Source organism: Cetorhinus maximus, chromosome 17, assembly GCF_964194155.1.
Source record: "Cetorhinus maximus chromosome 17, sCetMax3.hap1.1, whole genome shotgun sequence".
NCBI lineage: Eukaryota > Metazoa > Chordata > Chondrichthyes > Lamniformes > Cetorhinidae > Cetorhinus > Cetorhinus maximus.
Genome location: NC_135895.1, coordinates 53,777,958 through 53,790,345, shown reverse-complemented (window position 1 = coordinate 53,790,345; position 12,388 = coordinate 53,777,958).

The following is a 12,388-nucleotide window of genomic DNA, read 5'->3' as shown; positions in this document are numbered from 1 at the left end:
CGGGACCCTGAGGAAGCCTTGATGTGTGGACCTACAAGGAAGTTGCCTGAGAAGTTTAAACTTCTCAAGGGGCAATTCCCCTGATCCTGGGAACGCCTGCAAATGTCCCCGACTCCAAGTTAAAATCAGAGACATCAGACAGATTCAGGATACTTACCTGAATAGTTACCCAATAAATGTTAGACAGATTAAAACTTGGTCCAACACGTGTAACTTCACAACTGACCTCCTCCAACCACCCTTCATGACCCCCAGCCGATTATCCCCTGATCCTACCTGACCATCCCCTGACCACCCAACTAGCCCCCAACTTGACCTGACGCAACTCTCCACCAACTCGATTACCCCTCCCTGAATGGACCAGACTACACCCCCCCCGTTCCCCGACCTGGCTACTCTCCCAACTACCCTTCAACCCCCAGCTGCCCCTGACCACCTGAGAAATCTCCAAGCTGACCAGCTTACACCCCCTCGACCCAACAGCTACCCACTCACCAGCCTCACCAACTTAGCCACCTACTCATCCACCCACTCACCACCTACCCACTTCACCTCACCTCAGGAATACAAAATGAGACTTGGCTGAGAGCCCAGAAATCCACTGTCTTACTGAAACGCCCAAGGGAAAACATTGCTTGATTTACAGCTCTAGCTCTCTGATTTATGTTGTCAATTTCACAATGTTTATTTGCACAAGATAAAGAGGTTTCAAGTGCTTGCAATTTCTGCTATTGATACTTCAAAGGGTCTGGATGATTGGCACTTTTATTGGGCTGTAGTAAAAAGAAGTTTTTTGTTAAGAAAGTGGAAAGGTTTTTTGTTTTTTAAAGCTTTTTTTTTGCACATCCTACTGTCACCATGGGGTTCATTGCTTCTAGACTGTGCACTGTTGGTGAATCGGCATGAAAGTGCCGTAGGTTAGTATAAGGGCATGAGGAACCATAGCGGGTGAGTGGGGGGGTAAACTTTGGCATGGGGGGAATGAGGAGGACATTTTGAACTTATCACTAAAAAGGTTTCCTCGTGCAGACTATGGTTCACATCACCTCTGAAGTGCTGTGAACCACAACTCTTTGAAAAGCTGGTCTGACTCCATGAAAATTGTGGAGGGAATGCCTATCCTTGCAATGGACTTAGCCAGGTCAAGAAAGGGTGAGTGCTCACAACCTGAACCAGCCTGCACCATTAAAAGGCACTCCTGAAAATTGGAAACCCTGGGAATGGGGTCGAGAACCGGAATCGGATCCCACCCGTGGTTTTTAAAGGGCTCCCAAATAATACCAACTCAGCGAAAATCCAGCCATTGCATTTGAATTTCTTTCAAAAAGGACACTATAATAATATTGTATAATTCTAAGATTCTACGATTCTATGAATAAAGTCTTTCGATATAATTTTCCCCAAAGTGCAGACATTTTTTTTACACATCAAAATCTGAGCTTCTTCTCAAATGGAAGTTGACCTTTTCAGATGTTTCTACTGTATGTTTAATTTTATTTTCTCATTTAGTCCAATTCCAGTACCACTAGTTTCTCGGCAGGTAACCTCTCCCATTCTAACTTTGGTGGACGATATGCAGCAACCACAGAGAAATAGCTTTATGCTGTTTCTGCTGTGATCTTACAGAGAATGGGAGAATCCTCTTGTTGTTCTGGCATTTCCTTCTGATTTATTATCTTTTCTCAAATAGATTGTTGAATTTGAAAAAGTAACTGGTAGAACAAGTAAACAAACTCCAGATGGAACATTTAAGCAGAATTGTTTTGTTAGTAGCAAAGCCCTCCTGATCTAACTGCTTGGCAACTATTGCCCATCTAAATATTTTCTTGTTCTAAATAAAAAGGCTCCAGTGGTCCATAGAGGTCTTGTGCTGGGTTGTAAATCAGGAGAATTTCTATGTCTCTTTGTTACAGTCAGTCATAAATAAATTTAGAAATTTAAAACAGAAAATGCTGGCAATGCTATGCAGGTGCAGCAGCATCTGTGGGGAGGAAAACAGAATTAACATTTCAGGGTGAATTCCTCAGTGTTCTATCGAAAGGTGACTAACCTGAACCCATTTGCTCCTCTCTCCCAGATTTTGCCTGACTAGCTGAGTGTTTCTGGCAGTTTCTGTTTTTAGTTCAGCATTCCATATCTACAATATTCGCTTTGGTTTAAGAATTTGTTTAGTATTTGGAAGATCCGGTGCAGATCTGCCAACAGTAAGTTGCAACCTGCTGGATGAAAGTTACATATATGTTCTAAAGATCACCATCTGGCTCTCTGAAGTTGTCAACCTCAGTTCATGGCTGTGACAGTTGTTAGAAATAAAAAAATCAGTGGAATCACTAACTCATACAAATTTCTACAACTGTCTTAATTATATAATAAAACTTTAGTGCAACTGGGTATCTTTAACTGAATAACAATATTATACAAGTCAGCTGATAGGGAGCTGCGGGTAGCTCATAGAAGACAAACTGGAAAAAGAATATATGATGCCAAAACACACGTGGGATTCTCAACTCAGCTTAGGCAATTGTCAAGACTCCTGACCACAGACAAAAATAAACATATGTGAGCAACCTTTCAACACAGCAGCTCTTTTAAAAATATGCACCAATCATAAATGAATTAGGTTGATTCAGTTTTAATGAGAACAGTACCAAAGCGTGTACAGCATGGATGTTTAATGCGGCTAATTAATTACAGATAATATGACTCCATTATAACATCAGTGTCAATTTCTCAGGTGTGGACCATGCCCCAAATTATTAGCAAAACCTCTACAACACAGGGCCCCAGTAGCCTGTTGATGGAGAATCCTGGGGCAGGAGTTTCCCGTGTGCTTAACCCTGCCATTAGGCTCAAATAAGCCCACACTGTTTGACAAACAGCCACTCACTTGTGATTTTCACAGGTCGACAAATTAGTGGCCAGAGGGCAGGCTCGCTGTCCAGTTAAGGATAGCAGGCAAACTCTCAAAGCTGCAGGGCCAATCAGAAACCTTCCAGCTTGAATGTAGCTGCTGGATACCATGGCACATAAGTGAGGGCAAGGCCACACCAAAATAAAACACCCTCTCTCAAAATGTTTTAATTTAAAGTAAGAAATGGCTTTTGCAGCCAGGCCACAACTATGGGTGTGGAACCCAGCTGCTGTTGATCCCAGGCAGGGAGGGCCTCTAAACCTGCCTGGAGTGCTGGCCTGCTGGTCTGTTATCAGAAGGCCACCTCAAGGCAGCTAAACAGTCCCCCACTGCCTGTGGAGAAAACCCCAGTTGGCCTCCAACAAGAGATGTGAGCAGGCCTTTAATCACTTTATTTGGCTACCTGCTGCTTGTGGGGTGGAGCAGGGTAACTGGCACACACCCACCCATCCACCTCTGTTACTTCCTTGACCAGGGCTAAAAATCCTGTTCCTGGTCAATGAAACCTCCTATTCTTGCACTGGTCCGCTACTATTACAAGAATATTTCAGCGTCCTGAGAATGTTGTTGATCCTTTTTGAAACATCAACACACTACTCTTAAATTAATTCTTTTGAATTCTGCCTCATCATTCCTTTTTTCTCACCCTTCCCCCTGGATTCCTCAGCTGCTCATTCATTTTTCTCTACCTTGCTTTGTTCATTTATTACACTCGTTTCCAAATCTCACAACTAAGGAACTCTCTCATCTCCTTCAACCTTCCCTTCCTCTTACAATTTAGTGCTTTAAGACCCAAATTTGATGTTGCCTAATCAAATATATTTTGATTTAGCCCATCTTCTCTACCTTATCTTTTCCACCTTGGTGATTATTGGGTTTCTAATTTTAAAACAAATTCCCCATGGCTCTGCTAACTATCCAACTGGCTAAGTAATGTCGCTCAGGATCACTCACTACCATTCAGTAGCTAATGATTTGTAACAAGATTTTAAAGTGTTAGTTATTTTACCATTGAGAAACTATGTTGCCATGAAGCTTATTCATTACAATTGACTGCTATTAAGCGCCCATATATCAATCACCAGACAAAACTGCATGTAAACCCTATTTATGCTGTTAAACAAGAGAATTGTAGAATGAGTACATTATATGAGGCTACATGATTTTAATAAGACCTCTTAAAAATGGTCATCTGACCTCAGCAATTACTTAACTGGTAACTGCACTACCTAGAGTGGTACCACCAGGAAGGCCCCACACTGATTCCTATGTTTTTTGCTAAGTTAGTCAATCATGGCTGAGATAATATTAGAGGCACAATAATTTGCTTCAGCATTATTAAACTATTAAGGGGAAAGTTTCCAGTTCTGTTTTCTGTTGTTGCATTTTTGAGTTTTTGCTCCAGATATTTTCTCAGGTTCAGTATTTCAGATTATTGCCCATAGGTGATCCCTTGGAATGTGCTTTGCCCTGTAAATTTGTAGGTGATTTGTAGCAAGCCCATGGATCAAACAGAAAATCCACAGTCGTATACTTTGGCTTGCTGATTATATTACTTTCCCACAAGTGATCTTCCTCCACTTTGGAAGGCAATTGAATAATCATTCCACTATACTCTGATGTAGGATGTAAATTGCTAAACAGATGCATTAAACAGCCCTTGGACAAATGAACAGAAACAACGACACACTGTAGACTTCCAGCACTTACAGTTATGAACGTACGAATTAGGAGCAGGAATAGGCCACTCGGGCCTTCAAGCCTGCTCTGTCACTCAATAAAATCATGACCTGATTGTAGCCTCAACTTCACATTCCTAACTACCCCGAATAACCTTTCACTCCCTTGTTTATCAAGAATCTATCTAGCTCTGCCTCAAAAATATTCAAAGACTCTACTTCCACTGTCTTTTGAGGAAGAGACTCACAGCCCTCTGAGAGAAAACATTATCACTCCTCAAAAGACAGAGAATAATAATATTATATTTCACCCCTCTCCTAACTATACTCAGTTCTGTTGAAGGGTCATGTGGACTCGAAACGTCGACTCTTTTCTTCTCCACCGATGCTGCCAGACCTGCTGAGTTTTTCCAGGTAATTCTGTTTTTGTTAATAATAATGATGTGTTAAACTGCAATGCTACCTGGACTGAACTCAAAGCCTCTTGAATATTATTTTATATGTGACCATTTGCCAATTTCTCCCAGCATTTCTCTAGTTTATCAATCACTCTCTCATGGCTATTTAATTTCAGTAGGCTGAGAGATACTGCTCAAGAATGAACAGGACAGAAAAACTTCAAATATATTCTCTCAAAATCAAAAGGAACTCCCAATTAAATGCAGATTTATTTGAATACATTATATACTTAAGTGTAAATTGACACCTAACTGGGACAGGGCATCTATTCTGAACCCCTTGTGCATAAAATAAATTTGACTATTTTTTCTGACCGACTTGATATAGCACATAACCATGTCAGAAAGAAATAATCAAATACCATGCTTTCCTCTATCAGCTCAATTTGCATCTTAAACAACCTCCTTAAAACTGATTGGACAGAATATAAAAAACGGCAGAGAATGGCTAAAGGGTTAATCAGGAGAAAGAAATTTGAGTATGAGAGGAAGCTAGCTAGAAATGTGAAAAAGGATAGCAAAAGTATCTACAGGTAATTTAAAAGGAAAAGAGTAAGTAAAGTCTGGTCCTCTAGAGAGTGACAATGGGGAGTTAATAGTAGATAATAACGAAATGGCAGAAGAAAATGAACAAATATTTTGCTTTTTTGTTCACTATAGAAGATGCAAAAAACATTCCAGTAATAGCTGTAAATCAAGAGGTGAACAGGAGAAGGGAGCTTGGTGAAACTGAAATCACTAGGGAAATGGTACTGAGTAAATTGATGGAGCTGCGGGATGGCAAGTCTCCGGGTCCCGATTAGGGGTCTTAAAAGAGCGGGCTAATGAGTTGTCGCTGCACGGATGTTAATTTTCCAAAATTTGCTAGATTCTGGAAAGGTTCCATCAGATTGGAAAGTAGCAAATATAACCCCTCTATTCAAGAAGGTAGGGAGGCAGAAAACAGGAAACTATAGGCCAGTTAGCTTGACATCTGTCATGGGGAAGTTATTAGAATTGATCATTAAGGAGGCTATAGCTGGGCACTGAGAAGAGCTCAAGGCAATCGGGAATAGTCAGCAAAGTTTTATAAAAGGAAAATCATGTTTAAACAAATTATTGGAGGTTTTTGAAGGAGTAACATGCACAGTGGATAAAGGGGAGCCTGTAGATGTACTTGACTTAAATTTCCAGAAGGTATTTGATAAGGTGCCACATCAAAGATTATTACGCAAAATAAAAGCACATAGTGTAGTTGGGTAACATACTAGCATGGATAGAAGATTGGCTGGCTGGCAGAAAGCAGAGAGTATACATAAATGGGTCTTTTTCTGATCAGCAGGATGTGGTGAGTGGAGTCCCACGGGGGTTCTGTACTGGGGCCTCAACTATTTACGATTTATATCAATGGCTTAGTTGAGCGGAGTGAAGACATGGTAGCTAAATTTGCAGATGACACAAAGATAGGTAGGAAAGTACGTTGTGAAGAGGATATGAGGAGGTGGGCAAAGATCTGACAAGTGGAGTTCAATGTGGGAAAATTTGAAGTTATTCACTTTGGCAGGGAGAATAAAAAGCAGTGTATTACTTAATGGAGAAAGGCTGCATAATTCTGAGGTGCAGAGGGATCTAGGCGTTCTAGTACATGAGTCACAATAAGTTAGTATGCAGGTACAGCAAGTAGTTAAGAAGGCTAATGGAATGCTGTCCTTAATTATGAGAGGGATTGAACATAAAAGTAAGGATGTTGTGCTTCAGTTATACAGGGCATTGGTGAGACCACACCTCAAATACTGTGCGCAGTTTTGGTCTCCTTATGTAAGGAAGGATGTAAATGTAAATGCATTGGAGGTGGTTCAAAGGAGGTGTTTTTTTCATTCATTGGATGTGAGCACAGAAGCAGGCTATTTGGCCCAGCTAGAATGTGCTGGGGTTCATACTCCACACGGGTCTCCTCCCATTCCGTCTACCTTACCTTTCTATTTCAATTTCTGATGTAATTGTCTGGTTCCTTTTCGAAAGCATCTAAAGGGAGAATTTCTCCTATGGTGGGCGGGAAGAGCGGGAGCAGGCGTGGAGCTGCTCACTGCCCACGATCGGCTGCACACCGCCATATTACGCAGGCGGGCCATTTAAGGCCCGCCCAGCGTAACGCGTGGCCGGTAGCACACAGCACTACCTGTGCAGGCAGGGGGAGGAGGGAGAGTCGGGGCCTGACTCCTGCATTACAAACCTTTTTAATAAATAAAGTAAAAGTTTATTTAAACATGTCCCCTCATGTGACAGTGTCACATGAGCTGAGACATGTTTGTGAAGTTAGGAAAATTTATTTATTTACTTTATGAAAGCTTCAGGAAACCTCATTCCGCCCGTGGATGAGGTTTCCTGAAAATCGTGAAGGCCGTTTGGGCTCTTCGTCTGCCCGATAACCTTAAGGTTGGACGGGCAGCATTGTTAACAAATTTAATTACTTTTTAAAGGACTTAATAGGCCATTGACAATTCAGTGGGCATGGAGCCACCTCCGGCGCACGCCCGCCGAAAGGAATATCAAAATGATGTGCAATGAGGTCGGGACGCACGCCCAACATCATCGTGTGTCATTCTATGTGTTCGGGGTGTCAGGCCCGCCCTCGCATGCCAATGGCAATATTCTGCCCTAAGTTATTTGTCTAAACCAGGCTTGTCCAACCTTTTCGTTCAGAGGGCCACATTTGCATATTTTTCTCGCTCAAGGGGCTGATGTACGAATTTTGGAAAGATAAGGCTTGGCACAACAATAAACTGATTTTTTAAAAAATGAAGTTTCAAGGAAAGAAACAATTGCTGAGCAAAAGTGCAGCAATATCATAGCAACAAACTGTTAATCTAAAAAGAGAATTAATAAAAATGACCAGAGTGTGAGAGGGTCAGAGTGTGTGTGTCCGGCTCACTCCCAGTCTCAGGGTGCTCACTCACTCACCCTCACCCACTATGAGTGGCTGCATGCGTATGTGTTGGTGAGAGTGAGTGAGGAACCTGAGACTGGGGGTAAGCCAGACTCACACTCTGCACCCTCCCCCCACACACTCAGTGTTTCTCACACTCACCCCCAAATACTCAGTGTTTCTAGCACTCTGCATCCATCCCCACACACTCAGTGTCTCACAGAATCACAAAATTTTCACTCACAGAAGGAGGCCATTTGGCCCATCGTGTCTGCACTGGCTATCTAAATGAACATTATGACCTAGTGCCAATGCCCTGCCTTTTCCCCATACCCCTGCACCTTGTTTCTATTCAAATAATCATCTAATGCCCTCTTGAATGCCTCGATTGAACCTGCCTCCACCACACTTCCAGGTACTGCATTCCAGACCCGAACAACTCGTTGTGTGAAAAAGTTTTTTCTCATGTCACATATGCTTCTTTTGCAAATCACTTTAATCTGTGCCCTTTCGTTCTTGATCCTTTTACAAGCAGGAACAGGTTCTCCCTATCTATTCTGTCCAGCCCCCTCATGATTTTGAACACCTCTATCAAATTTCCTCGTAGCCTTCTTCTCTCCAAGGAGAACACTCCCAGCCTCTCCAAACTATCCTCATAGCTGAAGTTTCTCACCCCTGGAACCACTCTTGTAAACCTCTTCTTTAGTCTCTCCAATATGCTCACATCCTTCCTATAATGTGGTAGCAAAACTGTACACAATACTCCAGCTGAAGTCTAATGAGTGTCTTATATAAATTCAGCATAACCTCCTTGATCTTATACTCTATGCCCCTATTAACAAAGCCCAGGGTACTATATGTTTTATTAACTGCTCTCTCCACCTGTCCTGCCACCTTCAATGATCTATGCACATACACTCCTGCACCCCCTTCAAAATTTCACCCCTTATTTTATATTGTCTGTTTATGTCCTTCCTACCAAAATGCATCACCTCACACTTCTCCGCATTGAACTTCATCTGCCGCCTATTTGCCCACTCTACCAACTTGTCTGTATCCTTTTGAAGTTCTGCACTGTCCTCCTTGCAGTTTACAACACTCCCAAGCTTCTCTCATTCGCAAACTTTAAAATTGTCCCCTGCACACCAAGATCTAGATCATTAATACATATCAGGAAAAGCAAGGGCCCCAATACCAGCCCCTGGGAAACTCCACTACAAACCTTCCTCCAGCCTGAAAAATATCCATTGACCATTACTCTCTGCTTCTTATTTTTCAGCCAATTTTGTATCCACATTGCTACTGTCCCTTTTATTCCATGAGCAATAACTTTTCTCACAAGTCTATTGTGTGGCACAATATCAAATGCCTTTTGAAAGCCCATGTACACCACCTCAACAGCATTACCCTCATCGACATTTTCTGTTACCTCTTCAAAAAACTTCAGCATGTTAGTTAAACACGATTCCCCCTTTAGAAATCCATGCTGACTCTTCCTTATCAACCCATATTTTTCCACCTGACTACTAATTATATCCTGAATAATTGTTTCTAGAATCTTGCCTACCACTGGAGTTAAACTGACTGGTCTGTAATTGCTGGGCTTATCCTTACAACCTTTTTTGAACAAGGGTGCAATGTTTGCAATTCTCCAGTCCTCTGGCACCTCACCTGAGTCTAGGGAAGACTGAAAAATTATGGCCAGTTGCCCTGCAATTTCTATTCTCACTTCCTTCAATATCTCATCCGGTCCCGGTGCCTTGTCAACTTTAAGTACCGACAGTCTATTCAACACTTCCACCATATTAATTTTGAACCCGTCTAGTGACAGTTTCCTCGTCTGTGACCATGGCCTGGCTTAAACCTACCTCCTTAGTAAAGACGGATGCAAAGTATTCATTTAATAGCTCGCACTGCCACCACCCCACAACACATTCAATGTCTCTCGCATTCCCCACCCTCACACTCAGTCTCTCACACTCATTCACCCCACCTATTCAGTCACACTCTCTCACTCCTCCACATACTCACTCTCTCATTCCACCCCACACACCCACAGACACTCTCTCATTCCCACTACCCACCACGCCCCCCAGACACATACTCACCAAGGCACCATTTCCTTCATGGGCACTTTGCCCTCCCGAGCCACCAAAATTTGGCCCCTGGGCCCAACAAGGCTTCAATCGCCTGGCACCAACAAGATTTCACTCTCCCGGGCAGCCAAAATTTGGCCCTTCACGGGCTCGACATGCCTAGCTCCTCGGGCTCCAGCGCCAACGTACCTTCACTTCCCTGGTATGGCAGCCCTCAGCATACTCAGCATCGGTGGTGTTTGCTGCTCCTCCAATCAGAGGCTGTTTCTCTCCCTTGTTTGAAGCTGATAGGCTCACTAGTGAGAATCTTCTATTGAAACTCATCTGTTTGACCGGAATTTTGAAAATTGTTTCTGAGGACTATACGTCAGTCAAACCTAATCGAAACTGTTAACTGTTGTAGCGAGTTCCACATTCTAACCATGCTCCAAAGAAAGAAATAAAGAGAAATGCAATCTTTGAACCTGCAGGATTTAGTTGGCCCTTCCTAAATAGTTTAGGATGTAAATTCACTATTGAATGCAGTATTGAGCCAGATTTACCATGGTCTGTGCACAATTAGCTGATCTTAGCTGAGCTAGCTGCCCTGTGACAATTGATCACAGTGCTATTTGGCTGGCAATTAAGGAGGAAAATCCATCCAGGATTCCTGCTCCTGTTTACTATTCAGTTATCCATGCTGGAAACTGCCTGTGTTACCACTGGGAAGAATTTAATCCGTAAGATGCAGGTCCCAACGGCAGAAGCAGAAGCTCAACTTGTGTGTTGGCTGCTGGCGCACATGGAATTTGATGTTAATGTTGAAGGGTGGATGGCGACCATGTGGGGCACAAGCGATCACACTGCAGAGGTGTACAGAAAGTGGCTAAACCTGCCAACAGGTGATTGCAGTGTATAACAGGGCATTCTATAAGAGAGCCCTCATGAAAACCAGGCAGGTTCTGCAGGCAGGGAGCAGGTCAAAACAAAAAGCTAAAAGCTACTGCGGATGCTGGAAATCCAAAACAAAAACAGAATTACCTGGAAAAACTCAGCAGGTCTGGCAGCATCGGTGGAGAAGAAATCAGTTAACGTTTCGAGTCCTCATGACCCTTCGGCAGAACTGAGTATAGTTAGGAGAGGGGTGAAATATAAACTGGTTTAAGGTGGGGGGGCAGGGGGAGAGAGAAGTTGAGGGTGGGGTGATTGTGGGGATAAGCAAGCAGTGTTAGGAGAAGATAATGAAAAGATGTCACAGACAAAAGGATCAAAGAGGTGTTGAAGGTGGTGATATTATCTAAGAAAAGTGCTAATTAAGAATGGATGGCAGGACACTCAAGGTACAGCTCTAGTGGGGGTGGGGTGGAAAGACTAACAAAGTTTTAGGTTTAGTTTTAAAAATAATGGAAATAGGTGGGAAAAGAAGAATTTATATAAATTATTGAAAAAAAAAGGGAGGGGGGGAGAAACGGGGTGGGGATGGGGGCAGGGGGAGTTTAAGATCTAAAGTTGTTGAATTCAATATTCAGCCCGGAAGGCTGTAAAGTGCCTAGTCGGAAGATGAGGTGCTGTTCCTCCAGTTTGCGTTGGGCTTCACTGGAACAATGCAGCAAGCCAAGGACAGACATGTGGGCAAGAGAACAGGGTGGAGTGTTAAAATGGCAAGCGACAGGGAGGTTTGGGTGTTTCTTGCTGACAGACTGCAGGTGTTCTGCAAAGCGGTCGCCCAGTTTGCGTTTGGTCTCTCCAATGTAGAGGAGACCGCATTGGGAGCAACGAATGCAGTAGACTAAGTTAGGGGAAATGCAAGTGAAATGCTGCTTCACTTGAAAGGAGTGTTTGGGCCCTTGGACGGTGAGGAGAGAGGAAGTGAAGGGGCAGGTGTTGCATCTTCTGCGTGGGCATGGGGAGGTGCCATAGGTGGGGGTTGAGGAGTAGGGGGTGATGGAGGAGTGGACCAGGGTGTCCCGGAGGGAACGATCCCTACGGAATGCCGCCAGGGGGGGTGAAGGGAAGATGTGTTTGGTGGTGGCATCATGCTGGAGTTGGCGGAAATGGCGGAGGATGATCCTTTGAATGCGGAGGCTGGTGGGGTGATAAGTGAGGACAAGGGGTCCTTTCATGTTTCTGGGAAGGAGGAGAAGGCGTGAGGGCGGATGCGCGGGATATGGGCCGGACACGGTTGAGGGCCCTGTCAACGACCGTGGGTGGAAAACCTCGGTTAAGGAAGAAGGAGGACATGTCAGAGGAACTGTTTTTGAAGGTAGCGTCATCAGAACAGATGCAACGGAGGCGAAGGAACTGAGAGAATGGGATGGAGTCCTTACAGGAAGCGGGGTGTGAGGAGCTGTAGTCGAGGT